Source organism: Vulpes vulpes, chromosome 10 (assembly GCF_048418805.1).
Source record: "Vulpes vulpes isolate BD-2025 chromosome 10, VulVul3, whole genome shotgun sequence".
In the NCBI taxonomy this organism is placed as follows: domain Eukaryota; kingdom Metazoa; phylum Chordata; class Mammalia; order Carnivora; family Canidae; genus Vulpes; species Vulpes vulpes.
In genome coordinates this window covers 1449050-1475525 of record NC_132789.1, presented here as the reverse complement: position 1 = coordinate 1475525, position 26476 = coordinate 1449050, and the positions used below count along the sequence as shown (strand labels likewise).

The following is a 26476-nucleotide window of genomic DNA, read 5'->3' as shown; positions in this document are numbered from 1 at the left end:
GGAGCCGGGGCTGGAGAAGAAACCTCAGATGGCGTGGTGCTGGCCCTTCTGTCTCCTTGAGGCCTTTCGAGGGGACAGTTCTCACGCAGCCGCGGAAAGTCCCTCCGACGGCACGCGTTGGCCGTGCAGGGTTGGCATTGGGTTTCGGAAAGGCTTTCGCAGATGTGTGTGTGCGTGTTTCTGCTTCATGAGAGTGTCTTTCCTGGGGGGGGGGGGGTGCGGCGGTCAGCTCTCACCCACCCCGAGCATAGCCATTAGCGACGTGGAGTGCTGTGTTCTCCACAGGAAGCACACTTTGCAGCTGAGGGTAGGTCACGTCTACACTGTTCTGATTGATAAGTTCTTGGTCCTGCTGGATCGTGACTGGAATTCTGTCCATATTTCCTGCATTGCTGCCCGTGGCCAAGAATGACACGTACACCAGGGCACGGATATGCTCTGTCCTTTAAACAACACACAGCTTCTCTTGTGCCAGTATGTGCCCTACCACAGTGTTGATTCAGCCCTGAACGCCACGCTCCTCAAGGCATTTATTTGGGGGGTTTGGTCGTTGGAGTCATGCTGAAGATATTTCCCTCCAGGATTTTCCATTTCGTTTCACCCATCCCATCCCATCCCACTCTCTAACCTCAGCCAAAGACCCCTGCGTACCAGGTTCAGGGCTCCTCTCACTTGCCCGTGTGGAGGTGCGCTTTCATCCCCTCTCTCTGCTGGGCCTTTCCTACCCACTTGCACACACAGTCCCGGCCCCAGAATGCCTTGCCACACAGCATCTCTCTCTCTCTCTTTAAAAAAAAAAATCACAAACCATGAAAATGATTTTCAGTTATTGTAAAACATACATACGATTTGCCATCTTAGCCATTCTCAAGTGCAGAGTCCAAGGTCACAAAGCACGTTCACGCTGCTGTGCAGCTGTGAGCACAGCCGTCCATCCCCAGACTTGCCCCTGCCTCAGCGCCCACAGTCTGCTCTCTGCCACCTTGAATTTGCCTCCTCTGGGGACCTCATGTGAGTGGAATCCTATACTACATGTCCCTCTGGTTCTGGCTGATTTCACACAGCCCCGTGTCCTCATGGCCTGTCCACATTGTTGCAGGTGCCAGAGTTTCCTCCGTGGAAGGCTGAATAACGTTCTGTCTTCGTGTACATGAAGTGTGCGTGTTCTGTACCCACCCGCCATGTGTGGATACTGGGTTGCCCCCACCTCCATCAGCAGGGCTGCGGTGAACCTGGGCATGCGGGGATCGCTCCCAGACCCTGTGTTCAGTCTCTCTGGGTGTGGGCCAAGCGGTGGTGCTGCCAGGTCACGAGTCCTAGAGGACACTGTGCTCCTGCCCTCTTTGCACGAAAGCTGCCCTCCTGAGTGCAGAAATGCTCAGAGTGTCCAGAGAGCTTTGGCCCAGCCAGCTCAGGGTTGTTGCCAGTGTGCATTGTCTTTGACATATGGGCAGCACGGGGCCCCATGGAAGCCCGGGCCCCCTCGGCCCCCCTTGGCCCCCTGCCCCTACCTCACTGCTTCCAGGACCCATTCCTCTTGGGGTGCCACCCCTGTACCTGGTGACCTGTCTCCAGTGTCACCTCCTCTACATCCTAACACCACCGCATGCATATTTACTTCTTTGAATTCACAGAAATGCTGAGATGTCAGTGTTACTGTGTACACATGTCACTGAGGACACAACCCCACAGTGGCCCCAGGGCCTTGACACAAAGCCCCTGCTCTGGCAGGTTTCTGAGCTACAAGTGCCCCGCAGGGCACACTTCCCCTAGGCCTGCCCCTCCTCTGTGCTCCTGGCCACCACCCTGCTGCTGCCCTTCCCTCTGGGTCTGAGCCCTCGTGCCATCGTGGGTTCCTGTGTCTGTGTGCCATGTGGGACCTGCTGTGACCTTGTCAGACTGTCCCCTCCCTGGCTCAGAGTCCTTATTCTTACTTAGCTCTGCTGGCCAGGGGCTTCCTGACCTCTGCCTCACTCCATCCCATCCACATGCCCAGACTGACCTTCCAGAAGCTCAGACCAGATGACCCTACTCGCCTATTTAGAATCTTCCAAGTTTCTCTTAAGAATCTAAGCTCTGGGCCTCAGGGGCGGATCTCTGGCCACGCTTTCCAGTCTCATTTCCGGTGTCAACCTGTCCCTCCAGTGAAGTGGAAGTTCTGGTCTCGGTGTCGGGGCATGCCCTCCTCCTGTCTCCAGACAGACCCCTGCGGGAGCCCTCTAAACCCTCCCAGCACCATGACAGAGGACTGTGCATCGCTACCCTGGAGCTGGCCCGTGGCATTCTTGAGCAGCTGCCCTGGGCCTGTTTGGAACCCCTGATCCCTTCTTTGCAGTGCCTGGCATTGAACTTTGGTGCAGGGCAGCAGCCCAGTACAGCCTGGTGGGTGAAGGCTGCACTGCAAGCTGGTGACCCCAAGTGAGTAGCCTTGTTCTCGAGCTGTGCTGTCGTCTGCATTGCTCACGGTGTTCTTTGCACGGAGAGAATGCTCACCCGTGGGGTGGAGGTCCTGCCACAGTGGGAACGCTGCTGCCATGCAGGAGGATGAGCCCAGAGGCTGTGGAGGTTTGATGCGGTGCAAGATAGAGACGTTTGTAGTGCTTCTGTGTTGAGGGTATTATCATGTGGCCCAGAGATACTTCGAGTCTACAATCAAGCGCTTATAAATGCAGAGAAGGTCTGTTTTGAAAGACTCTGGAACCTTCATGTGTTTGAGGTTGAGGCTACTCTAGTGAAGGCGGAGACCAGGAATCACAGTGGGTTTCGGGGCCCAGACTGGGCTTGGGGCTGAGGGGTGCCGGCTAGCAGGAATGCGGGGACGCCGTCCTGAAGCCAGGGTGGGAGGCAGAGCAAGACGGTGAAGGACCCACACCTCGGGGGTGCCGATGAGGAAGCCATGGAGCTCAGGTGCTAGGCTTTGTGGCGTCCAGACACCCAGTGAGTTCACATGGACACATGTACCCACACACACAACTCCCATACCCACCGCTGTTGTGTGGTCAGGCTGGCGTGAGCCCTGGAACTTGCAGAGAGGGAAGAGAATTTGTCCTGTTTATCAGGGCTCCTTCCTTACCGGGGTGCTGCCCCGCCCCCGCCCCTCTACCTGCTGTCCTACCGTGCAGCCCCACCCCTCCTGCCCTTCCCCTCTTTCAGAACGGGGCTGACCCACGGCCCAACCCCACAGACCCCTCCTCACCAGTGCCCACAGGCAGCAAGGAGGTAAGCTGGATCACTGCATATCGTTAGATTGTGGTGCTGACGTTTGCGCGTTCCTGGGGGAGCCTGCGCCTGAGGGGCTTGGGCCTGAGACCCTCCCGTCACACCCCTTCTGTGCAGCACCCTCCTCTGAGATGCCACCTGATCCAAACTGTACTTTTGGAGGAAGGTTCATTCAAGGGTTTTCCCAGAGAGACTTTTCAACCAATGAGACAAAAACCAAAACATTACCCCGGGTGAGCAGGCCCCGCCAGCTGGTATTTCTACTCAGCTGACTTCTGTGAGATGTTGTGCCATCAGTCTCCTGCATGGCACAGGATCCCTGCACTCGGAGGGATAATCTCAGTGCTGCCTTGGGAAACAAGCTGGGTCGGTTACTGGTCCAGAACAAAGCAAAACTGAAAACACAGAGCCCACCTCCCTGATATTGAGGGGTTTTGCTTTGGGGTCCTCGTGTGTGTTGTGGTCCCATATGGGCCTGCGGGTGGGGACCCGGCTCAGACAGACAAGGCAGCCAGTGTGGCCGGGCGCCTCTCTGAGTCTTGTTCGGTGTCGCTGTGACTGAGGCTGGAGTTGCGTGTGCCTGTTAGAGTCTGGGGTCCACACCCCACTGTGGTGTTTACTTCCTTCCCTGGTAATCCAGTCAGCCTCTGCCCTGCGGCCCACCCCCGCTGTGCCGATCTGCAGCCCCTGGTGCCTCAGTGGATGTGCTCCTCTGGGTGTCCCGTCCAACTCTAGGGAGACTGCCAAACTGTAACCGCTCAGACTCCGTGGCCAGGCCGCTGGTTGGAGCCTGTCAAGGGGGATGGGAGCACAAGCAGATACACACCACATGGGAGATGTCCCTGAGGACCGAGTGCACAGCTCTCGGATGGAGGTGCCGCCGTTTTTGACTAAATGTGGGTTGGAATAATGGTGTTCTTGTCGGCCAGCATTGCTCACGGCACTTAATCAGAATCCTAATCTGTAGCTCAGGATCAAACTGTCACCTTTCCCTGGTCAGTGATGGCGAAAGGCAAGGCTAGAGAGAAGTAGATTCTCTGGAAACTTTGAAAGTCAGGAAAGCAAGATAAGTACCTCAAAGAGCTACGTGCTGCCAGTTTTTATTGCTGTTGTCTAAAATTCACTCATCAAATGGGCTTTCACCCCATCTGACTGTCTATCCCAAGGACAGACCACGGGTCAGGATTGTCCTGATGCTTGGAAGGGATTGAGTCCCGTGACGGGATGAGTGGTGTTCCGGTGGCAGGACTCTGAGATCTGGCACAAAGGGATGGTCTGCCCCTTGGTGTGTCCTGACATTACCCCTGGTGCAGCGTCCACGATTGGAGCACAGACTGTGCTCTGGCTGTCCGTGGTGAGTTGGCCAGGTCGCCCAGGTGGGGCAGGGTGGGCTCAGAGGCTCAGGCTCAGTGCCTGCCATCCTTGTGTGCGGCGACCAGAACGTCCATACCCCCCGAGCCAGAAGCCCGTGCTGGTCTGGGATAAGAGCATGGAATATTGGTGGCCGTGAAACAACTCCAGGGTGAAACCATTATGGGTAAACCTGAAGGTATGCTGGTCCTCTGAGAGGCTCATGTGTTGGTTCCATAGATACCAGCTCCATGATGTCGACTGAGCAACCAGCCTGTCTGTGCCTCCCCTTCGTCATATGTGATAATAAACACAGGCTGATAATCCGCACCCCCAGGGCCAGTTAGCTCTTGTTCTGCCCCGGTCTTCTGTGCAGAAACAGAGGTAGCCTCGGCTAACTTTCAGGATACCTCATAGCTCACAGCACCGAGGGCCTCAGCCAGAGGCCCTGCGGCGGTTTTGTTACTTCAGCCTCGTGAGGGGTGATGCCCTGTGCTCTGTGCCCATGTCTCCAATCCAAACACAAAGCCCCAGGAGGGAGAGTGAGAGACTGTGGCTAGTAGGTGGCAGGGATGTGGGTGTCGCTCCCCCAAGAGCGACCACGACTCGTGGTGCAGTGTCAGTCTGCAGGAGGTGGGTAAGTGGGCAGGAGGCCCGCATGCCAGCACTAATGCCCGTGTGCACTTGACAGCTGCCCCATCCGGTGGGGAGATGCCGCTGTGCAGGCTGTGGGGCACACATACAGAAGAGTGACAGATTCTGGTGTTGAATGAACAAAGTGGAGTTTCTTAGAGACAAGGAAGAGCACTCATGTGAGGACCACTGCCCAGGATGCATCACCTTCTCAAAGAAGAGAGCTGAGGCAGGGATGTTTAATACGGGGCAGTGTGTGCTTCTGTGGCTTCAGAAGTCACAAAGTGGTGACTGCAGACATTCCAGAAAATAACAAACTTGACTTTGTGCTTTTAGCGCATGCAAGTTTGCAGGCCTCGGAGGGATGGGAGCTTCAGCAGATTTTACTCCACTTTGATGTGTTTCTTGGGGGTTATTTGTTCATGATATAGATGTACAGCGAGTGCTCGGGGCAGAAATGGAGCCCCTGCTCTGAGGGGTGGGAAGCCCTTCTGACCTGGGAGCACAGGCACGGGGCCCAGCTGGAAACACGGAAGGTTTCCTTTCTCATGAGCAGCCAGATTGCCCTGAGTGTCGGAGACGTCCTGGGCTCCAGGCTTTCTTCCTGAGCATGGGGCCCTGGGCGCCTTCAGGAGCTGGGACGTCCAGGGCCCACGGCCGTGAGAACGTGGCGCTGGGGGCCTCTGCCTTGGTCCTGCGGCTCACGCTGTGGGATTTGGCTTCCTTGGGGTATTGCCACAACTTGTGATTTTGTGAAGAGAAGCCATAAATCTGGCTTTTAAATTATATCTCTGCGTTTGTATTGTTGGCAGCTAATTCGCATTCGCCTTTGACATTGTCAACTGAAATATACCTGTGGGTTGAAGTTCAGCCAGTAGGTCACCACTTTGTAAGCTCTATTTTTTCCTTAGCTTTTTATTTGAAATGATTTTAAACTTACAGAGAAATTGCAGGACAGTAGACTTTCAGGTACCACTCATCCACTTCACCCCAATGCTACTGTTTTAAAGTATAATTGTTGAAGCCTGGAAATGGTGATATTATCTCACCATAGACAGGCTTTGGATTTTGTCAGTTTACCCACTTAGGGCATTTTCCTGTTGAGGATCTGGCTCTTGGGAGCTCCTCCAGCCTGTGGTGGGTCTGCAGCTTCTTTGCCTTCGTGACCTGGTCACCTTGTGGAGCATCCCTCAATTTGGAACAGTGTGATGTCTGCTTAGGATTAGGTTGAGGTTATGGGTCTTTGACAAGGAAAATACAGAAGTGGAATCGGCCCTTTCTTACTATGTCTTGTTAGCCTGTATCAGTTTCCTGTGGCTTCTGTAACAAGGCACCACAGCTGGGGTGGCTGAGACAGCAGAGGTGTATGCTCCCCTATTCCTGGAGGCATGGGGTCCCTGTCCCAGACAAGGTGCTCTGCAGGGTCCAGGTGCACTGTTGAGGTCCAGGTGTGCTGTGGGGTCCAGGGGTGGCACTGGGTCCAGGTCCAGGTACAGCATGGGGTTGAGGTCCAGATGTGGCACGGGGTCCAGGTACGGCGTAGGGTCCTAGTCCCAGGGTGACAGGTTGTCTCCTCCCTAGGCCTCCCCTGGGCGGCAGGCGCTGTCTTCTGGCTGCGTCCTCAGGGTTTGTGCCCCATGTGCATCTTCGTCCTGCCCTGTTCTCCGCAGGGACTCAGTCTGTGGGACAGACCCACCTGGTGACCCCACTTCACCTGTCACTTCCACACACAGTCACATCCCACAGTGCGGGGCTCAGGGGCCCCTGTGTGGGTTTGGAGGGACACAGTTCAGCCACGACACAGGCAGTACGAATGGTCCCCGTCATTGCTTGGCCAGGTGGTGGCTGCTAGGTTGATCCCCTGTGAACTTATGGTTCCTTTTGCAAATTATAAGTCTCTTGTGGAGGGGAGCACAAAACCCCACAGCTCCTTGGTCTCATCATATTTTCACCATGAATTTTACCTCCCTTGGCGTTACTGCTTGCAGGTTGGCACTGTACTGTATGTCCAGAGGCGATTTTCCATTTCCGTTGTTGCTTCTGTGCTTAAGTGGGTTCTGTTAGAAGGACAACTTGCTATTTGTGTGCTCAATTACTTATTTATATCAACATGACTCAAGAAGACTTATTTTATTCCATAGGTTGTAAACCAGTGCTACCATATGTATTTTGTTGCTCAGATTATCCCAGCTTTGACCATTCGGAGCCTTTTCCAGTTGGCTTCTGGGTCCTTTGAGATGCCCCTTTATGCTGGAGTCCTTTCTTCCTTTCTGGCATAACAGGTATTCTAGGTTTGTGGGAGCAACCATTGCTCAAGGAGCCCTGGTTCATTCTGTTGGGGAGTGATGTTTACCAGGGTCCAGATGCTGGGTGCAAGCGTACTCGCCAGAGGATGGTCTTTGTTCACATTCTTTTTGTTGTAAGCCATACGCCATGCAGTTAAAATTGTTTTACAGAGTTAGCTGGGCTGGTTTTCTTCCCTTCTGAGTGGCTTTATGATTCCCTGATGATACAGTGATATTTGCCTGTGCCCCCATTCTGGTCAGTCTCAGTGACTGACTTATTTGGGGGTATGTGATGGTAACACTGCACGGTCGTAGGGTCCTGCCCTGCTCCGTCTGTACCTCTGCACTTTTGCCGCCTCCCCACCTATACTCTGGAGGTAAGCAGCCCCCCCCCCCCAACTTCTGGCTCATCCTTCTCTATTCCTTTAGTGCGGAGTGAATGGACCCATGTGTTTTCTCACTGCTCCTACTCCCATGAAGGGGAGCATGCAATAGAAACTCTTCTACATGTTGCAATTTTTGCTTCATGGGGAATCCTGGAAATTGCTGTAAGCCACCTCTTTTACAGCTGTGTAGTATTCCACTGTGTGGCTTTCTTCAACCATCTTGGGGTCGGTTTGGCTCCTCTGCTGCATCTAGGCATTTGTGCGGTAAAGGAACCTGCCCCTTCCTTTGGGGAGTGGCCAGGCCTTTTGCGAATGAGCCCTCTCAGGCCTGCCCCTTCCCTCCCTTGTTGCTGCCCTTTGGCAGCATTCAGGGATGGTGGAGTGACAGACTTCAGAGAGAAGGTGGAGATACTTGGTCTCTACAAGTCAGCACTCTGAGATGAGCGCTTCTGGCCCAGTTCCATCCCCTCCACCTCTCTTGAGATCCACATGTGTGTTTAATTCACCTTTGAAGATGTGAGTGACATTATGAACTGTCAACCCCAGGTAGTAAGGAACGGATGGTCAATATCTCACCATGGTTTGGGGAGCGGTGAAGCCTAGAATTAGCTGCCCCTGAAGGAGAGGCTGGGAAGCAGTGGGTGTGGACGGCTCTGCTGGGCTGCGTGGGCCTGGGCTCAGTGTGACCTGGGTCCTGGTAGATGTCAGAGGGGGCAGTGGCTTCCAGGGAGATTGAAAGCCACTGGGGCACCACTCAAGATGCTACATGCAAGAAACTAAGGAGAGAGTATTTGGAGAGGCAGAAAGGTGTCTCTTTGTTCTAGAAGGCTCGGGGCAGGGGCTTTGTGATGTTTCTTGCTGGCCCGTGACAGTCTCTTGCCACAGTAGCATCAGGATGGACCCAGAAGACAGTGTGAGTGAGCATGGAGCAGGGCCAGCCTTCCTCAGACTCTTCCCGCATCCCCGCAGCATTCAGCGCTCCGGCTCTGCTGGTCTGGATCTGGTGCCCTGGGCAGCAGTGCTGGTGTTCCACAGGCGTCTGCGTTTGTGTCTGCTGTGAAGTTAGAAGGTGCCAGTTTCAAAACCAGAGAAAAAGAAAGGGTGTATTAAAATGCAGTCCCTGTTTTAATGGTTGGTTACTGTAGTTATTTTTAAAAGAGAAAGATTTTGAGCAAAGAATCCCATCTTGAGGAGGGGCAGAGAGGAATTTTTATCATACCCAAAGAGGATGCTAATTGAGGCTTGTCTTCGCCAAGCGTTCTCTAGGGTTTTGGGGCTTTTTCTTTTGAAGGTTGCTTTTGCATTTCTGAGGATGTTTTTGGAGGCAGGCTTTTTTGAATTAAAATGATTCATCTGATGGGAAGCATTTTTCAAGGCCTTCACCCACAGGCTGTGTGGGGTGAGCAGAGAAGAAACACGGGGTGTGCAGACTGTCTCCCCGACTCCGCAGGGGAGGCGGGGGAGGCGTGGTGCAGAGGCTGCAGCATGTTTATTCCAACGTCGGGACCAAGGCCTGAGGCCCAGGGTTGAGGCACAGAATGCGGTGTGGACTCAGAGGGCTCTCCAAGGGACAGTGGTAGCTGGCCCAGCCCAGGCCTATCTTGGAAGTCCCTTAGAGGACAGCTCATTAACCACTCCCCTCCGCCCTGCTCAGGGTGCTCAGTCTGTAGCCCAGTGCACCTCGGGGTGCTGCTGGTTACTCTGGATGGTCCTGCTGCAGAGGACAGGTGGGAACAGGAGGCCGGCAAGCCCCGGCTGTGTTCAGACCCCGGGCTCTGGAGCGTGCACAATGAGGACCCGGCGGGGGTGGGGGGCGCGGCATGCCTCCGCTGGTGCTGTCTTGTCTGGGGCTGCCATGGCCTTGGGCCCTCCAGTGCCCTCCAGTGTCCTCCAGGGGGCTCACCGGATGTGTTAAGCAATCCCTTCTGAGCCTGGCAGAAGTCTCTCCTCCCAGAGCGCCTGCTTTGCCGTGGGGGGGGGCGGGGGGGCGTTGGTCACTGAGGGGCGGCATGCCTGCATCTGGTCCACCAGGGCTGATCAGCACCAGGAGCGGTGTCCGCAGTGGCCTTCGAGGGACACTGAGTCCTTTAGCGCCCACGTGCCTGTGAGCAGAACAAGGCTCGGATACACTCAGGCACAGGGTGGAGTCTGAGCTTCAACCTCTGGAATTTGCTTGTCTTCTGGGCATGGATCTCCCAACTCAAAGGGCTCTAGGTTCCTTTGCTCCCCGTCATGTAAGAATTCAGAATTCATCTTGTCAGGGCTTCCCTGCTGCGGTGCTGCTGTTTCTGTGCATCCCGGGGGTTGAACAGCTTCCCTGGCCTCTATCCTTCTGAAGCCAGCGGCACCCCCGCCCCGGTGTGGCAGCCACTTATGTCTCCAGACCATGTGGGGAGTGCCTGGGGCTCCTGGGGACTGGAGCTGGGGGTGCTCCTACTGGGGGCTGCATCACTGTACACAGTAAGCTCGTGGCTCAGCGCTGCTGCCTGTGGTCTGGCTCTTCGTGGGTGTGGACTGTGAGAGTCGCTTCTGTGCTGCTTAAATTGTAACATTCAGAACCAGATGTAAGAGAAGGGCAAGCAAGTGGGTCCATTTCACTTTGGGGCACAAACTCTCCTGGCAGGTTGTGTGCAGCTGCTACTTCTCTAGGGTTCGTTGTGAGTGGGACAAACACTTCATTGTCTTTTTATGGTCACTCTTTGGTGCATTAGGGACCTAGAATGTTCCTACCCTGCAGACTGTGATGGGAACTGAGGTGCCCACATAGACACGACATGCCCATATACACAGGTACATGCTGATAGGCACACATGCAGGCACACACACCCCCCCCACACCTCTGTACACACGGGCGCACATACAGGCACATACAGGCACACATACATGCACACATGTGCCCATACAGACACATGTGCATACGTAGCATCATTGAAATCCCACCAGCCAGCAATAACCAACGTTAACATTTTGATGTGCGTCCCTCAGCAGATACACTTGTGTGCTCTACACATAATTTCTTGTAAGTGGGGTACCCTCCGTGCTGTATTATGCCTCCGCTTTTTCATTTAACATGTGTGTGTTTCTGTGCCAATAGTTGAAGACCATAAGTCATTTTCATGGCTGCACTGCAGTCTCGTTATCACCGTTCTGTGGCTGCATGTTTGTTCCATGATTTCCTGATCGTAAACAATGCGGTAACGAGCCCCCGTGTTCCTGTTCAGTTATCACTTTAGGAGAACATCTTAGGGCGGCTCCATTAAAGCCTGCACATTGTCCTTCTACCTTACGGTTTATTGTGGGTGTTTAAGGCAGGTCTGTGTTGGTTCTAGAACATGTGTTACAGCTGGAGTTCATACTCTCCAGACCCGGCTTCCCTCCCCGCAGTTTTGAAAGTAGGTGTTAGGGAAGTACAGTGAGCTTACGCAGATGTGCGTGCATGAGTGTGTGGCATGGTGAGCACATGGTGAGATCACCCCCGCCCCACCAAGACCCCTCCCAGAAGGCCCCATCAGTCTGACATGGGTGGGATGACGGACTCCTCAAGCACTGCGTGCCTTTTGGTAGCAGTGCACATGCATTTCTGCTTGGTGTGAACTGGGGAATGGAACTGCCAGCTCCTAGGGCACGTGTGTATTCAACCTGAGTAGGAAATGCCAGGCCAGCTCCCAGAGTGGATGCTGGTTTAGCCCTGACCATCGGCATATGACAGTCCCAGTGGCCAGCATCTGGTGTGTCTGTCGTTTCTAGCTTCTTTGTTCTGGTGGCTCTTGGTGTCTCATTTTGGTTTTTATTTGCTTTGCCCTGGCAACTACTGAAGTTGGCTACCTTTTGGTATGTTTATTGAACATCCTGATGTCCCTTTTTTGTCTCTGCTGTTCAAGTCTTTTGCCTATTTTCCTGTTGGGTGGTCTGCTATTGTTCTCTTATTGATTTTTTAGGAGTTCTTTACATATTGGGTGGGAGTCGTTTGTTGGATATGTGACTGGCAAATAGCTTTTTCACCTGGGTCTTGCCTGTTTACTCTTGGGGCTTCTCCTGGTGAGCCACAGCCTTGATCTGTGCAGTATGATGCACTGAGCTCCTCTTCATGCTGCATGTTCCTTGTGCTCTCACAGCAATCCGCACCCCACCCATGGTCACAAGGGCACTCTTGTGGCTACCTAAAGCTTCACTGTTTTCTAGCACTTCTCTGACTGCCCCCATGTGTTCTGTGAAGCAGGGTCGGGGCTTCATTCTCCAGGAAAGTCAGCGTCCTCTCCACAGCAGGGTCACCTTGCCATAAATCAAGTGACCATGTCTGTGTGGCTGTGTCTCTGGACTCTGTTCCTGCTTCTTGTCTGTTTATTCTGCTGCCTGTGTCTGCTGTCCTAAATGCCACAGCCTTCCAACAGGCCCTGCCACCTGCTCAGGGCCCTGGCTTCGTTCTTCCAGGCTGCCTTGGCCATTTTGAGTGAGATACACATTTTAATGTTTGATACCCATTGCCAACTGCCCTTCAGGAGCTTGTAGTGATGTGTCCTGCCACCAGAGGGGCTTGCCAGCACCCACCTGCCCCCCAGGGCTGCAAATTCCAGCAGGCACAAAGTTGCATCATGCTGGTGTCTTTTTAGTTTGCAGTTTTAATTTTTATTTGTTTCCTCACTGGCTTCCAAGTTCTTCCTGCCTGTGGCATCATCTACCAGCCTTGTTTCTTATTCTGACTACTTTGGCCATATGCAAGTCAGAAGTGTTTGTGTTGTCGGGTATGTCCACTATTTCTCCAGAAGAAGGGTGCACTAACTAGTTTCCTATTGCTGCTGTAACAATTTACCACAACGTGCATGGTTTGGAACAACATGGCCTTTACTATCCTGCAGTCAGGAGGTCAGACCTCTGAGGTTAGTCTTGTGGGGCTAACACCAGCATCAGCGGGTCTGTGCTCCTTCTGGAGGCCCCAGAGGAAAATGTTTCCCTGCCTCTTGCTGCTCCTCGAGGCACTAGGTTCTGCATCCAGAGCTGGTGGCACAGCATCTTCAAACCTGTCTTCCTGACCCCACTTTCATAGTGACGTCTGCATCTCTGACGTGACCCTCTGCTTCCCTCTTGAAAGGACCCTGATGGATCATCTGAATAACCTCCCCGCCTCCAGATCTTTAACTTAAGCCCATGTACAAAATCCCTTTTGCCATGTAAGGAACATCCTCAGGTTCTGGGTATCTTTGGGGGGACAGGCACTGTGTTGGATACTGCAGATTAGCAGGAAGCCCCTTGCAGATCCATGCTGTCCCAATCCTTGGGGCAGGTGGTCAGACTTGTGAGTGTGCACAGCCACCACTGCAAGATGGGCACCGTCCGCCCTGAGACTTTTAGCATCCAACCCTCCTCACTCTGATGGATGTGATGGGAGACAGGGACTGATAAACGTTGGCAGGGTGTTATCTATCCCTTTTCCGCCCAGGCTGGGCCCGATGTGGACACTGTCCAGCTGCTTGTCAAGGGCTGGGATGTGCAGTGGCACCCTACATCCTAAGGAACAAGTAGTCTGCCCACTTCAGTGAGACAGCAGAGTGCTCTCCCCTGGCATGTGTGGCCACACATGGCTGCTGGACAGCTTGGCATGTGGCAGCTACGGTGTGTCTCCATGAGGCAGAGAAGAAACAGGGGACACCAGTTATTTTACCCTTGTCTCCAAGCCCAGCCCTTAAGTAAGCAGGAGTTTGCTGAACCCAGAGGGTCTGTTGTGTCCAGAGAAGTTGGTGATGGTGTGGTTCAGGGGCAGGTGCAGCCACCAGGTGCCTGGCATCCCGAACAGTGTCCTAACTGCTGCTATCCTCCTGGGAGGTACTGCAGGGGGCCATGGGGACAAGCCAGAATGCTCATTACTCAAGCTGTCTGTCCACACCCAAGGCTAAACACCAGCCAAGACCTCGTCCCCCTGGTGGATCCACCTGTAGTCTGCATAGCTCCTCTGGGGGAAGAGGCTGAGGTTCATGTTTGCTGATTTATGCCTTTCTAGACCATTCCCTGGTCTCGCTGCCTTGCAGCACAGTGTCATCGGGTCTGGACATCTGACAGTAGAGCCATCGAAAACCCTTGACTGTTCTGTTGGGCCTAGCTTCATTTCCTCCAGTATCTGAGTCTGCAGGGCCCAGGGGGCTGTTATGGGTCCAGGTAGACCGTGCAGCGGGGCTGCTTTGACCCGTCCTTAAGGTGACTCGCCTCACAACTCACATGTTTTCTTCAGTACCCCCCTGCCCCTCCTGCCCCTGACCATTTTCATGCACCTACCTGTCAGGTTTATATCCCACCTGCTTGTTGTGCTCTACCAGGTAGGGTCTTAGCAAGTGCCAGCCTTCCTGGGTCACCTGCCTTGATGCCTGCCCCCCTGACACAAGAGGCTAGTAGTTTAATGGGGGCCCCATTTCCTTGCTCTGCCATTGGTCTTCCCCAGCCCACCAGGCCCACCTCTGTAGAGCTCTGAGACTTGGGTCTGGGGATGAGGTCTGGGCACCGACTCCCCGTCCCCACAGAGACCTTGGCTCCTCATGCCCAGTGAGCCAGCTTCCTTCCAAACATCTGCAGCCCCTGTGCTTATTCCCCACCCCCACCAACTTGTGTGGAGCAGGTGAAGCCATTCTAGCCACTCCTCCACGAGCTGCCACTTGGGCAGGTTGCCTCGGAAAATGGCCCCCGAGTGGCCTCTTTCCTGCTGCAGATTGTCCTTCTGGTCCCAGTTTCCTACCGTCTGACTCACAGAGACAGGTGATGTTTCTCTCCAGATGCAGCTCTTCAGGCACTGGCCATAGGAGCTTCCCCGAGGAGCCAGGCGCCAGCAGGGACATGCACCAGTGCTGAGCCCTGCTGGAGTGGCCCATGCTGGCAGGTAGCAGTCCCGCACCCAGGGGGCCGGCAGAACTCGGCTGTCTTCAGAGAGAGTCCCACAGGTGCATCCTCAGTGTCTGAGTTGCGGCTCATCCCTGGTCCTCCAGTGGCTTCTAACACTCACCTGAGCATTCGCCCTGGTAGCAGGTTCCCCACCTGTTTGGTTCTCTGAAGAGGGACTTGAGGCCTCAGCTGGAACTCCCAGCTGTGCTGCCGTGAGCCTGTTGTGAGGGACGGCAGCCGGGGTTTGGTGGGGTCGTGTGCACGCTGCCACAGGGGTCACATACATGGGGTTTGTCAGGTTTCCCAGTGGTCTCTCCTTCCTTCTGCCGCCCTGGACGTCTGTGTAGTCAAGAAACACAGAGACCCTCACAGCAGCTACTTCATCTGCTGGCAGTCATGCTCCTACCCATGCGTTCCCACCAGCCCACGGAGCTCCGCCGTGCTGGAGGTCTGTGCAGAGCAGTGCCAGATGGGGTGCCTGCCTTGGGCCCTTGCTGCCATAGAAGCCCCTGACAACAGGGAGATGGGTGGGGCTGTGGCTTGTGTCCCCCGTGGCCAAGTCCAGTTGGAGCTGATTTTCAGTTTTGTGAGGTAGGGGCTGGGGTGGGCAGGGAGGAGTCTGGGAGGCAGAGCTTCCAAAGCTGGCTTTGCCCTCAGCTGATTTCATCTTGATTGCAGTTGTGGTGACATGGGTAACATGCACGTTTCATCACTCCCTTGGCCCCATGTGCCCATCTCAGCCCCCTGTACCACCTTCCCCACCTCCCCTGCTCCAGCGACAGGGTCTGTGCACGTGCTGTTCCCTCTGCCTGGTGCCTTCTTCCTGCTGCCCTTCCCGGCCCCTCAGGATACACCCCCACTCCGTGTCTCAGCTCTGCTGTCAGTCCTGGATGAGATGGACATCACTGTTGTTTCCCGCTTCGGGTGGCACTGTGCATCTCGCGTGGTTGTTTTGTGAAGGTTTATCTTTTCCACCAGCCTCTACCCTGTGCACGTCATTGCTTGTCAGGCTGTGCACAGGGTGTTGCACTCAGGAGACCCCTGATGACGGGGACTGTGAACAAGGAGAGCACAGTGACATCCTCCAGATGACACAGCCAAGCATCGGGGCTGCAGCTCGGGGGATCTGTGAAGCTCCATGTTCACGTGCCAGTGGGACACGCCTGTCTGTGGCATAAGTTCAGACGTCACCTGCGTCTCAAACTTGCTCTGCTTTCTGCCCCTGCAGGCAAACTTCCCCATGCAGAACAATGAGCTTTTCTGCAGATGGTCAATGGGACGGGGCTTGTGGCTGGCCCCCAAATATGACACACACTTGGTCGTTCTGACACTTGAGATTAGAAACTGTGGCAGCCTGTCTCTGAAACAGTGTGCCGCTATTATTATGTTTGGAAGAAACTGTAACTTTTAAAAAAAAATGTATTTACTTATTTTAGAGAGAGGGAGAGAGAGCAGGGGAGGGCAGAAGGAGAGAATCTCCAGCAGATAACCCACTGAGTGCAGTGTGATGCGGGGCTTGATCTCATGACCCCGAGATCATGACCTGAACCTAAGCCAGGAGTTGGACACTTAACCAACTGAGCCACCCCAGAGGAAACCATGCCAGAACAACACTGACAGAAGTCAAAATAAAAGAAGAACATACCCATTTTCCACATCTCTCTCAATCCCTTACACATGTGTGTGCATGTCACCGGTCAGGGTTACAACACAGGGAAAATACTTATATACATGAGAAAGCTTGAGTGCGGGGAGGGGCAGAGGAAGAAGCAGACTCCCTGCTAAGCAGGGAGCCCAACGATGTGGGGCTTGATCCCAGGACCATGAGGTCATGACCTGAGCTGAAGGTTGACACTCCAGCGACTGAACCACCAGGCACCCCACCTCATTCCCCTTCTTGTTCACTGGCATAAACACAGCAAAGCCTACGTGGGCTTTGCAGATGGGCCAGCATTGGGGGTTTGAGCTGCAAGTGGCTGGGCCAGGCCCAGGAGGGACATGTGGGGAGCCCCCCGACCACATCCTCATGGCAGCTCATGTGTGCAGCCTGGCAGGGCCCCGATTCCTCTGTTTGAACTTTAAAATCTCTTGGAAACATGTCCCCAAGCCCATGCTGATGGACTAAAGTGACCTGGCACCTTGCCTCATGCCCCACACACAGACCAGGATCTTGGGATGGCTGGTAGTGGGTAGGTGTGCTCAGACCTGAGCAGGCGGGGTTCTCTCCCAGTCCGATCCCTCTTACTCTGACTGTTGGGTGTTGTCTCTCTTATTTGGCATCTGAGAGTATAGGGGTGGTTGATGGACAGCTCACATATTTTCTAAACTAGAGTTGACAAGTTTTCTGTTTGTTTTTTTTTTTTTTTTTTTTTAGAGAATCAATACTTTTTGTGAAGTATGCAGTTTAAAAAATTTTTTGAACATGGTTCAGGCCACATCAAACACATGTGGGGATCCGGTTCAGCCAGCCAGCTGCATGATTGCTGTTCCTTCAGATTTTTCCAGACGTTTGCCTGGAGAGGACACAAAGTCAACTAGTAGTGAGGCTTGTGGGTGAAGTTTGGGGGAAGGTGCTCATCTCCACGTGGCCACCAGGGCTTGGACCGAGGTGGGAATATGGATGTGCAGGTCCAGGGCAGGTGACGGGTGGGAGAGGTTAGCATAAGGATGTCTGGAAGGACAGCGGTCAGACGGTGGTGGAGGGGAAGGTCAGCTCAGGCCCCCATCAGGGGTGAGCCTGCCTGCCCAGGAGGGTGGACGTCACGTCCATGGATTCCCCACTCCCATGATCCTGATGCAGACAGCAGTGGGGGACACTTCCTGAGTCTGGCACTAGCAGAGCTGCCCACGAGGGCAGGAGGCTACTGCTGCCACCCAGGACTGGCCAGCGGAGCACATTCTTTCTCCTCCCTGACAGAAGCCACACAACAGAGGGACTGGGCCTGCCATCCTCGGGTGGCCCCTGAAGTGGCCGTAGATGAGACGTGTTGGTGGGACATGCTCCTGCCTGGCCTGAGTCCCAGGTGACCAGAGAGGCCCACCTTCCTCTGCTTTGATGAGAGCTGCAGCCAATCCTTGACCTTGCAGCCAGGAGAAAACCGGACCTGGCAGGGGGACCCCACCCTACTGACCAGGCAACCTTGAGGGCGCATCCATCCTATTGTCTGGGCTGCCCATTTTCCCAGAGGGACTGCTTTTATGTGACATTTCCTGATTCTTACATGTGCCACACATGAACGGGATGTGACTGACAGCACACAGGTGGATAGGGCACATGCTGGGGCCTCATGTGGTATAGGGGGCAGGGGACCCATGCTTAGGGCGGGGGGAGGTCAAGGTAAGGTCAGGGGAAGAGCCGCCGTTCCCCTCAGGTCCCTGGAGCTGCGAGTCCCCAGGGGGCCCAGAGTTGGCTGAGTGCAACCTTGGCATTCTTTCCCTGCCTGCGGGAGGTGGCACAGCAACCCTGTGGGGAGCCCCCATCCCAAGGGACCCGCACAGCAAAAGTATCTGCTTTGGTCTCTGGGAGGCCGGGAAGGAGAAAGTCCAGCCCAGCCTGAGCTGAGGGTCTCCAACTGGTGGTCCGATGATGGCTGAGGCCACGCCAGCTGTGTCTGGAAAAAAAGAAGCAAAACAAGGATGCCTGTGTCCTCACTCCCAGCAGAGATTCCAGCCCAGGGACAGCCCAGCACATCTGGCCTGGCAACCTGCTGTTTCTGCAGCTTCTCCCCTGGCGCTCCCACCGCGAGCACCCCGAGCCCAGCCAGCCAGCCAAGGGAGTATCTGGGCGTGGGCAGGAGTGCTTGTTGGGCAGAAGGCTGCCTCTCCCCTGGGGTCCAAAGACCTTCTCCTGCTTTTGCATCATGACGTTGTTGCAAACATTTTAAAATCTGGAGATTTCACGTAAAAACCGGAATCTCTCTCTGTTTCTCCCTTGGAAAATGGAGGCCCTGAGAATGCAGAGTGACTCCCACCTGAACTACCAACTGCTGGGATCTGTGGCCCTTGGGTCTCAGGAGCTCGGGACAGTGGCGACCCCTGTTTGGGGAGCCCATGTTTGAGATCTGTGATGTGATTGCCCTGGGGGAAGGCTCTGTGGTGGCTGTGCTGGCTTCCCAGTGTTGTTGCTCATCTGATGGGGATTTGGAGACAGTGGTCGGCAGGACATGGACCGCAGGTGGGGACATGGGCGGCGGGTAGTTGTCACCATGGCTTCCCTCCATCTCCCCCCTCCTTCATCCCCTTCCTTCTCTGCAGCTGGTGCCCTTCCTCAGGTAAGGGTACAGCAATAAGCAGTAATACCCCTAAGCCCACGTGTTTAGTGCACGTTTCTCAAATACATGTGAAAACAGGTGTTATAATGAAGCAGAGTGTGCCCGTTTCTCTCAGTCATGTGGATCTAAAGTCATCTTGCAGTCTGTGGGGTGGGCAGCTGGCCCCAGGGGAAATGGTGCATGAACCAGCAGGGGTTTGGAGTCAGACAACTGAAGCCCCTGGTGTAGTCCTGGACACGCTCTGAGATTTGGGGTACAGTGCCTGCCCTGAGACCGTCAGGACACAGAGCACATGGTGGCAGCATGTGACCCAGCCTCATGGGGCAGCGGGAGGGGACCGACGATGGGGAGCATCATGGCAAAGCTGCAAAGTTGTGTCCACTTTTGGAGCTGAGCTTGTAAGGTGATGGCCCTCATGCCACCCGCAGCCCAAAGATGACCAGGACCATGTTTCAAATAGTTTCGAAGCTGTTGCCAATGTTCAGAGTTGGCATTTTGACCCAAACATCTTATTTTCTGGTTTTTGGCTGTGCCGGTCCTGCCGAGAGGCAGGATGGTCAGAGTGGAGAGATAACCGTGCCCTTTACTCCTGTCAGGGGCCATCATCCCAGCTAGCTTCCCCTGGGGACACCTGCTGGCAGCCTGTTTCCTGGGAATGCCCTCCTCCTGCTGGGGAGCAGGATCTTCACGGGGCACAGAAAACCAGGTGCTGGCCGCTGAGGAGATAAGTTTGGACTCAGGCCTCAGGAGGTGCCCAGAGGGAGCAGGTCAGGATGTGGCCTCATCACTGATGGGGACATCCAGAGCCAGACACCCTTCTGCTGGCTGTGGGATGTGGACACAGCACCTCGATCTGGTCTCGATCTGCGTTGTCCTGCTGGGTCAGGATGGGTCTGTAGCTGCAGCTTCTCCAGGTGGAAGTTAGCCACAGCAGGAGGGGCCTTCCGGTCTAGTCTGCATGCTCTGGGGCGCCTTGGCTAGGCCATCAACGCCCACCTTGGGGCTTTGTGGAAGTCACGAATCTGCAGGAGGAGGCTCAGCCTCCCATGAACCTGTGTCCTTATCAATAAGGAACGGTGGTCTCCACGGTGGGCTGCTTTCCTCTGGAGGTGAATGCCCCCTGGGCTTCCAGGATTTGGGCCCAGGATGATGGCACTCCGCTTGTCACCTCCATGTCACAGGTTGGGGTGGGTCAGCAAGACCTCCTGCAGCTCCTCAGAAGGAGGCTCCCGAGGCCCCCAGAGCATGTGTCCACTGATGCCACTGGTCAGAGCCTTTGCTCTGAATGGCAGAGAGCAGGTGTACATTTGTCACAGAGCTCTGTCCTGCCCCTTACAGGGGCACTCAGGGCCCTGTTTGCTGAAGGGGGGCTGCAGGAGATGGCAGGCCAACAGCCTTCCTGGAGCCATGCAGGGGGGCAGGGGATGGTGCCAGGTGGAAAGCACGAGTCGTCTCTGAGTCCCTTCCCTAGGGTGAGTGTTTCCTTTCAGCCTGGCCTGCTGGCCGGAAGCCTGGCATCCTGAGTCCCGGGATCAGCCACATATCCTCGGGGCTTGGCTGGGAGCTGCCTGCTGTGTGTTACTCCACGTTATCCACGGCAGCAGCTGTGACGGGGCCCAGCTGTTCAGGGGGCGTGCCAGCACTTCCTTGGAAGAGCCGGTACCGGGTGGGGGCCCCCAGGGAGTTTCCGTGACCTGCGCTCCTTGGATGTGCAGGGTGGAGGGCTGAACCAGGCGCTGTCCCACATGACGCTTAGATCGGTAATTTATTCTACGATGATAATAGGTTGTTGATCCAGTAACTTTTTATAGTTCACATAAAAGACTCTTGTTCTCTGGGAAACCATTCCTCATTTCTGGGCAGGACAGGATCATGTTTAGACGTTGGCATGGCCCTCCTGTGCTCTGTGGGACGAACCCACACTCGGGCTGGGAGTCTGACCTGGGCCTGTCTTGCTGGGTCGGGCAGCAGGGCCGCCTGCCTCTCCTCCCGAGTCTCCCTATCCTCCTGAGCGCCGGGGGTCCAGCTCCCTCAGCAGCCCCGGGGTCCTTGCTGAGGCGAGGCGAGGCCAGGCCATGGCTCTCCCACACGCAGGAGAGAAGAGGAGCAGAGTGAGGAGAGAACTGGTGTGGAGGGATGGGAGAGGCAGGAGGAAATAGAGAACATGTGAGCACAGAGAGCAGCCACCACGTTGCATGGGGCTGAGAGCAAGCTCTGAAACCAACTCTTGTGTTCAAGTCCCGGCTCCGTCACATGTGAGCTGTGTGGCCCCAGGCTGGGCCCTTGAGGTCTCTGGTCTCAGCTTCCTCTGAACAGTGGGCTGATGTGAGGGCTGCACCGGCGGACGGTGTGAGGCAGGTGCAGCAGAGTGGAGTGTGGTGGCTGGCACCGCGCAGCGAAAAGCTCCTGGGCGAGGCACTGCCATGCACGGCCCTAACTCTTCTCAGGATCTCCCGTTCTGCTCCACCCGACAGTGTTTGCACAGTCATACCCCACCCCCCTCTCTGCCGCTATATTGATAAACTTCTTTTCAACCTAAAGGCCCGCTTTTCTAAGTAGCTGTGGCTGGAGATTCTGGGAGTGGAATGCCTGTCCTGGCATTGTCTGGTGTCTGTGCAAAGCCTGTGTACCACCCGAAATGATCTCGTGCACCAGGGGGGCTCAGAGGAGCGGTCTCCTGGCAAATGTCGGTCATAGGATCCATGCTGAGCCACAGGGCATCATTGTGAGCCACTGAGTGTGTGCTGCAGGGGCTCCCGTGCCAGTGGCAGGGAGAGGGGGACTGAACTGGGGGCTTCCTGTGGGGATGGATCCTGTTGGATGGGACTGGCCTTGCCTCTCCTGGGTGCTGGTGGTGGGATGGGCAGCCCCCTGGCCCAGAGGCAGAAGTAGTGCAGTGGGAGGTGCAGCAGGAGAAGGTCTGAACTGACACCGGGAAAGTGGGACGATTGTTTCTGGCTCATAGATGTCACGCTTGGTGGTCAGGAAGTCGTCCTTCCTCTGCCTTGGCTTGGTCTTGTCCCTGTGGTCTGGTCCCGATGAAACTGGGCGAAAAGATTTCTTTTGCAAATGTTTGGAGCTTATGCTGCACCTTACGGTTCCAGGCATTTGTGCAGGAGGCTGTGGACTCAGCATGTCCCATTAGGGTGGCATTTACTCGCTGACTACCAGCGGCCCACGATACAACCGCATCCCGTCCCTGAGTGAGAATCCACAGCATTGCATTGTGGTTCTCAGCGGGACACCCTGGCACATGTGTAGCTGGGAAGTGCCTTCCTAGGGTTGCCAGGTGTCCGGAGCTGCTCACATGAAATGCAACTAGCTGTTTCTAGCCCAAATTTCCAGATCATGAACTGTGGCCTACTTCCATGTTCAGTGTTGGGGTTCAGCTGGAGGGATGATGGTGGTGCATCCTCCTGTGATGTTCACACCTGTGTGAGATGTAGGGTTACACTGATGTGCTCCAAGAAACAAGAAATCCTTGTTCCTTTGATTGATGCCAGCAACAGCCAATGGCACCCTCCATTTCATTTTCTGCTATTTATTTGAAACAGCTTGGATGTTTGTGTTTAAATGGGAAATTTCTGCTAGGCGTCCTCTCTGTAAATGATTAGAAAACCCCAGTAAGGACATACTTTCTGGAGTGTACAATTTTTGGGAGAGCAGTAGATGTCCTTTTTTTTTTTAAGATTTTATTTATTCATGAGAGATACACACAGAGAGAGGCAGAGACACACAGGCAGAGGGAGAAGCAGACTCCCTGTGGGGGAGCCTGATGTGGGATCGATCCCAGGACCTCAGGATCATGACCTGAGCTGAAGGCAGATGCTCAACCACTGAGCCATCCAGGTGCCCCAATGGCTTTATAGCCTTTCCTGACCAGCATATGCTAATCAGAGAGGGTGTTCTGTCCGGGGCTGGACAGAACACCCTCTTGAGACCTGCCTAGAGATGGGCTGGAGCCCATGCCAGAGGGTGGCTGTAACCTCTTCTGTCCCCCCCACCCTAATTCACATGGTTTGTGTTGCTCCTCCAGAGACAGAGATCACAGCTTCTGTGCCCTGGGAGCTCTGAGCTGTGGGCCTCCCGACCTAACTGGGTGTGTCTACACAGCACTCCCTTGATTAGACTGGAAAGGACAAGCTCTCAGGAGTAGAGCTGAGGGGGTTACTGCCCACACCACCAGCTGGAAAGGCTGTACTCTGCCCCCCTGACCAGGAGCCCCCTCCCTGTGTCTGATGGTGCCCAGTCTCTGCTGCAGCTGCCAGCTCAGGGCCCAGCTGGTGTCTGAGGGAACCGGAGCATCCAGTCCTGGGAAGGGCCCAGTGGCCTGAGCTGCTCCAGCTCCCACCACCTGCTCCAAGAAGTCAGGGGCCACCGACCAGCCATGAGTCACAGCACATTTCCGCGTCTATGTCCCCATCCGCCCCTGAACTCGGCCCCAAAGGGCACTCTGAAGCCCGCACACCTTTTGTTGGGAGCAGGAGTGCTGTGTCCTCAGGGAGTTATTGCCCTGGTTCACATCATTGTCACTGACACTGGGGAGCCCAGGGATGGCTTCCAGGGCTCCTGGGGGTGACAGTGAGGCAGTGCCACATTGCCAAGTCCAGGTGGCTCCTGCAGCAGGGACAGGCTTCTCTTTCCAAGGACTAGCCGGGGAGAAAAATGCACCGACGAGCTTAGATCCGGCCGGGGGTGGTCTCGGGACAGAAGGCAGAGAGAGAGGAACTGAGGTAAGAGCCCAGCGCTCGAGGTCATGGGCAGCCCGGAGGCAGAGTTCTAGGACACATCCTCCTCCGAGGCCCTCCCATGGGGTCGCACCTGCCCCACTGCTAGACCAGGGCGGCACGGCCGTGCACTCTGTGCGCTGCTTCCTGCCCACCTGGCTGGCTCGCGGATGCCTCGCCCTCGTATTGATGTCCCCAGGTGTTACACGTGTCTTAGTTATTTTTTCTCAGAGCCGTTCTTTGTTCGCGGCTGCTCACTTCCACCAGTGTGCCCTGCCAGATCAGGAAGGTCTGTGTCGTTAGAAGCTCCTCCCTGGTTTGGAAAGGCTCTGGTATGGCTTTCGTGCCCCGAGAATGACAGGAGCGTTTCAGGAGTTGCTGGGGCTGTGCTCACATGCCAGGGCCTTTGGCTTTTGGCCATACAAACCGTTTCCTGTGCGCCTCGGTCAGACCTGCCCCTGGACCGCTACCTGCTTGTCCGCAGTTGGTATTTATGTCCTTAGCTCTGCCTGTTGAGCTTTCATCTGCCGGACGTGCACAGTCACCTGAATGATACTTCCCTGGGGATGGTGACCAGCTTTGCCAGCTCCATGTCTGCTGAGCACATTTATTTCAACATCCCCATGGCTCATTCCTGTATGATTATTGGGATCCTGAGAAGTGGCAGTAACATCTTCACACTTGCCTTGCTCACTAGTGAGTTAAATAATTCCCTTAATACGTGTTCGTTTCAGGTCTGTTGGAGAGTCATGATCTCACCTTTGTGAAAGATGCTCTCCTAACACGTGGGAAGGTAATGGAAAGGGAGGACTATATATTCTTTATTAAAAGAATGTGTGTGTGTTTAAGGCCTAGGAGAACGTTTTACTTGTGAACGTGTATAACAGAGTAGCAAACTGGAAAATGTGTGTGTGGGGGGGTTGATGGATGTATCCCAGCTCAGGCGGGGAGACTGCCCGAGCACCTGTGTCATGCACGGTTCTGGAATGCACATGGTGGGTTCTGTTCCTGCATCCTCTGAGTCATACCACTCACCTTTCAGGGAAATAGCATCGTTTTTAATGTGGTTTATAGGCGAGTTCAAGATCATCAACACGACCCCATTATTATTAGCAGCCACAGGATCAGGCTGTAAAATAGATCAGAATTTTACAACCTTTCCAACCCATACCATTATCTGCATAAAAATAAAAGTATTGGACTCTCTGGTGTGGCCCCCTGGGACACACCTATAATTGCAGTTTTCTGAGTATCTGCAAATCCTGCAGCTACAGGTTTATATTGCCATTTCTGTTCTGTACTTTGTGTAATGAAAACAATACATTTCCCTCCCAGTTGAGGAGGGCTGATCTGCGTGGAAGCCGTGCTAATCTGTTCTGATTGCCAGCCCTTTGTTTCAGATGAACGTTAGAGGCCAAACTTCAGTTCACAAATCAGGAAGATTTTCTGGCCGTAGGAACACTTACATGTGTGGCACTGGAAACAGGGACCAACAGAGAGGATTGATTTCAGGGTCACCAGCCACTCCTACCCTTACGGAGACTGTGTTGGCACTGCAGCTCTGGGCATGCGGGCCATGCAAGGCAGGGAGGGCCAAGAGGGGAAGGCAGAGATCCGTCGGGGAGAGATCAGCAGACCATTGCTGAGGCTGTGTTTTGAGTTCTGATGCTCTTCGTTTTTATATCATGGTACAGATGACATCAAAATTAAGTTCGTAGAGCACTTCTGAAATATTCAAACCAGGTGTCTAGGGAGAAATAATTTATAACACAAATACTCCATGAGCAAGAGGCATCTGGGAAAAAAGCATCTCAGAAAGAGGTCTAGGAGCAAAGTCTGACTGTTTGATGTGGGCGGAGGATGGAATGTGACACAGGGGCTGCGGCCGGACCCTCCGCAGAATAAGGGATAACGGCTTCTTTTGTTTCTGGCCCAGACCACACAAGAGATCCTGTGCTTCAGTGAGGACAAAGCATACACCTCAGGATGCAGACGTGGGTGTTGGCAGAGCCACCAGGGCCCCAGAAGGTGGGAGGAAGCCCCAGGGAGGAGCAGGGTCCTGGGTGTGCCTTGTGTGTGTGCTTGTGCAGGCAGGAGGTGCTGGGGAGCGGGGGGAGGGGTCGTATTTTCCACTGCAGTGACAGTAAGTCTGCGCCCAGGGGCTCCTCTGCTGCACAGGAGGGTTGTACATGCTGTGCAGAAGTCAGGTCCTCCTCATGAGGCCTAAATCCCGAAGCTCTGCTTAGCCAGGCACATACCTGCTCCCCCCTCAAGCCTGTGCTCCTCCAGCTGGAAAACATGGCTTTCTTAGAGTTGATCTGATGTGGTTTAACCCATTTAAAACCTCTTATTTCAGGATAAGGTTAGAGTCACAGGAGGTTGCAGAGGTGGTAGGAAGAGGACCGCCCTACCCCGTACCCAGTCTGCCCTGTGGTTAGAGCTGCTCTAACCCATTGTGCAGCTGCAGAACCAGATGAGCACTGGCTGTCATTTGGAGTCAGGTGGGGCTCCCAGAACCACCATGGACACTGGGCTGCCCACCTGTTCTACCCTGCAACGGCGTCCTGTTGCACTGCCCCATCCTTAACCGGTATCCTGCCTTCCATCCGGAGGATCCGTCCTCCTGAGAAAGACAACCACAGCGTGTCGCCTTTTGAGCTTGGCTCCTGTGACGTGGCCGAATGCCCGAGGCCTGTCCAGGTTGTTGCTATATCAGGTATAGGTGTTTGTGAGGGCGGGTG

General features: G+C 54.7%; 1 protein-coding gene across 5 annotated transcripts in view; it reads left to right on the top strand.

Annotated features, from left to right (window-relative positions):
- ADGRD1 (adhesion G protein-coupled receptor D1) overlaps window positions 1–26476 on the top strand; it is a 123049-nt gene that overhangs the window by 50131 nt on the left and 46442 nt on the right. The window lies entirely within an intron of this gene.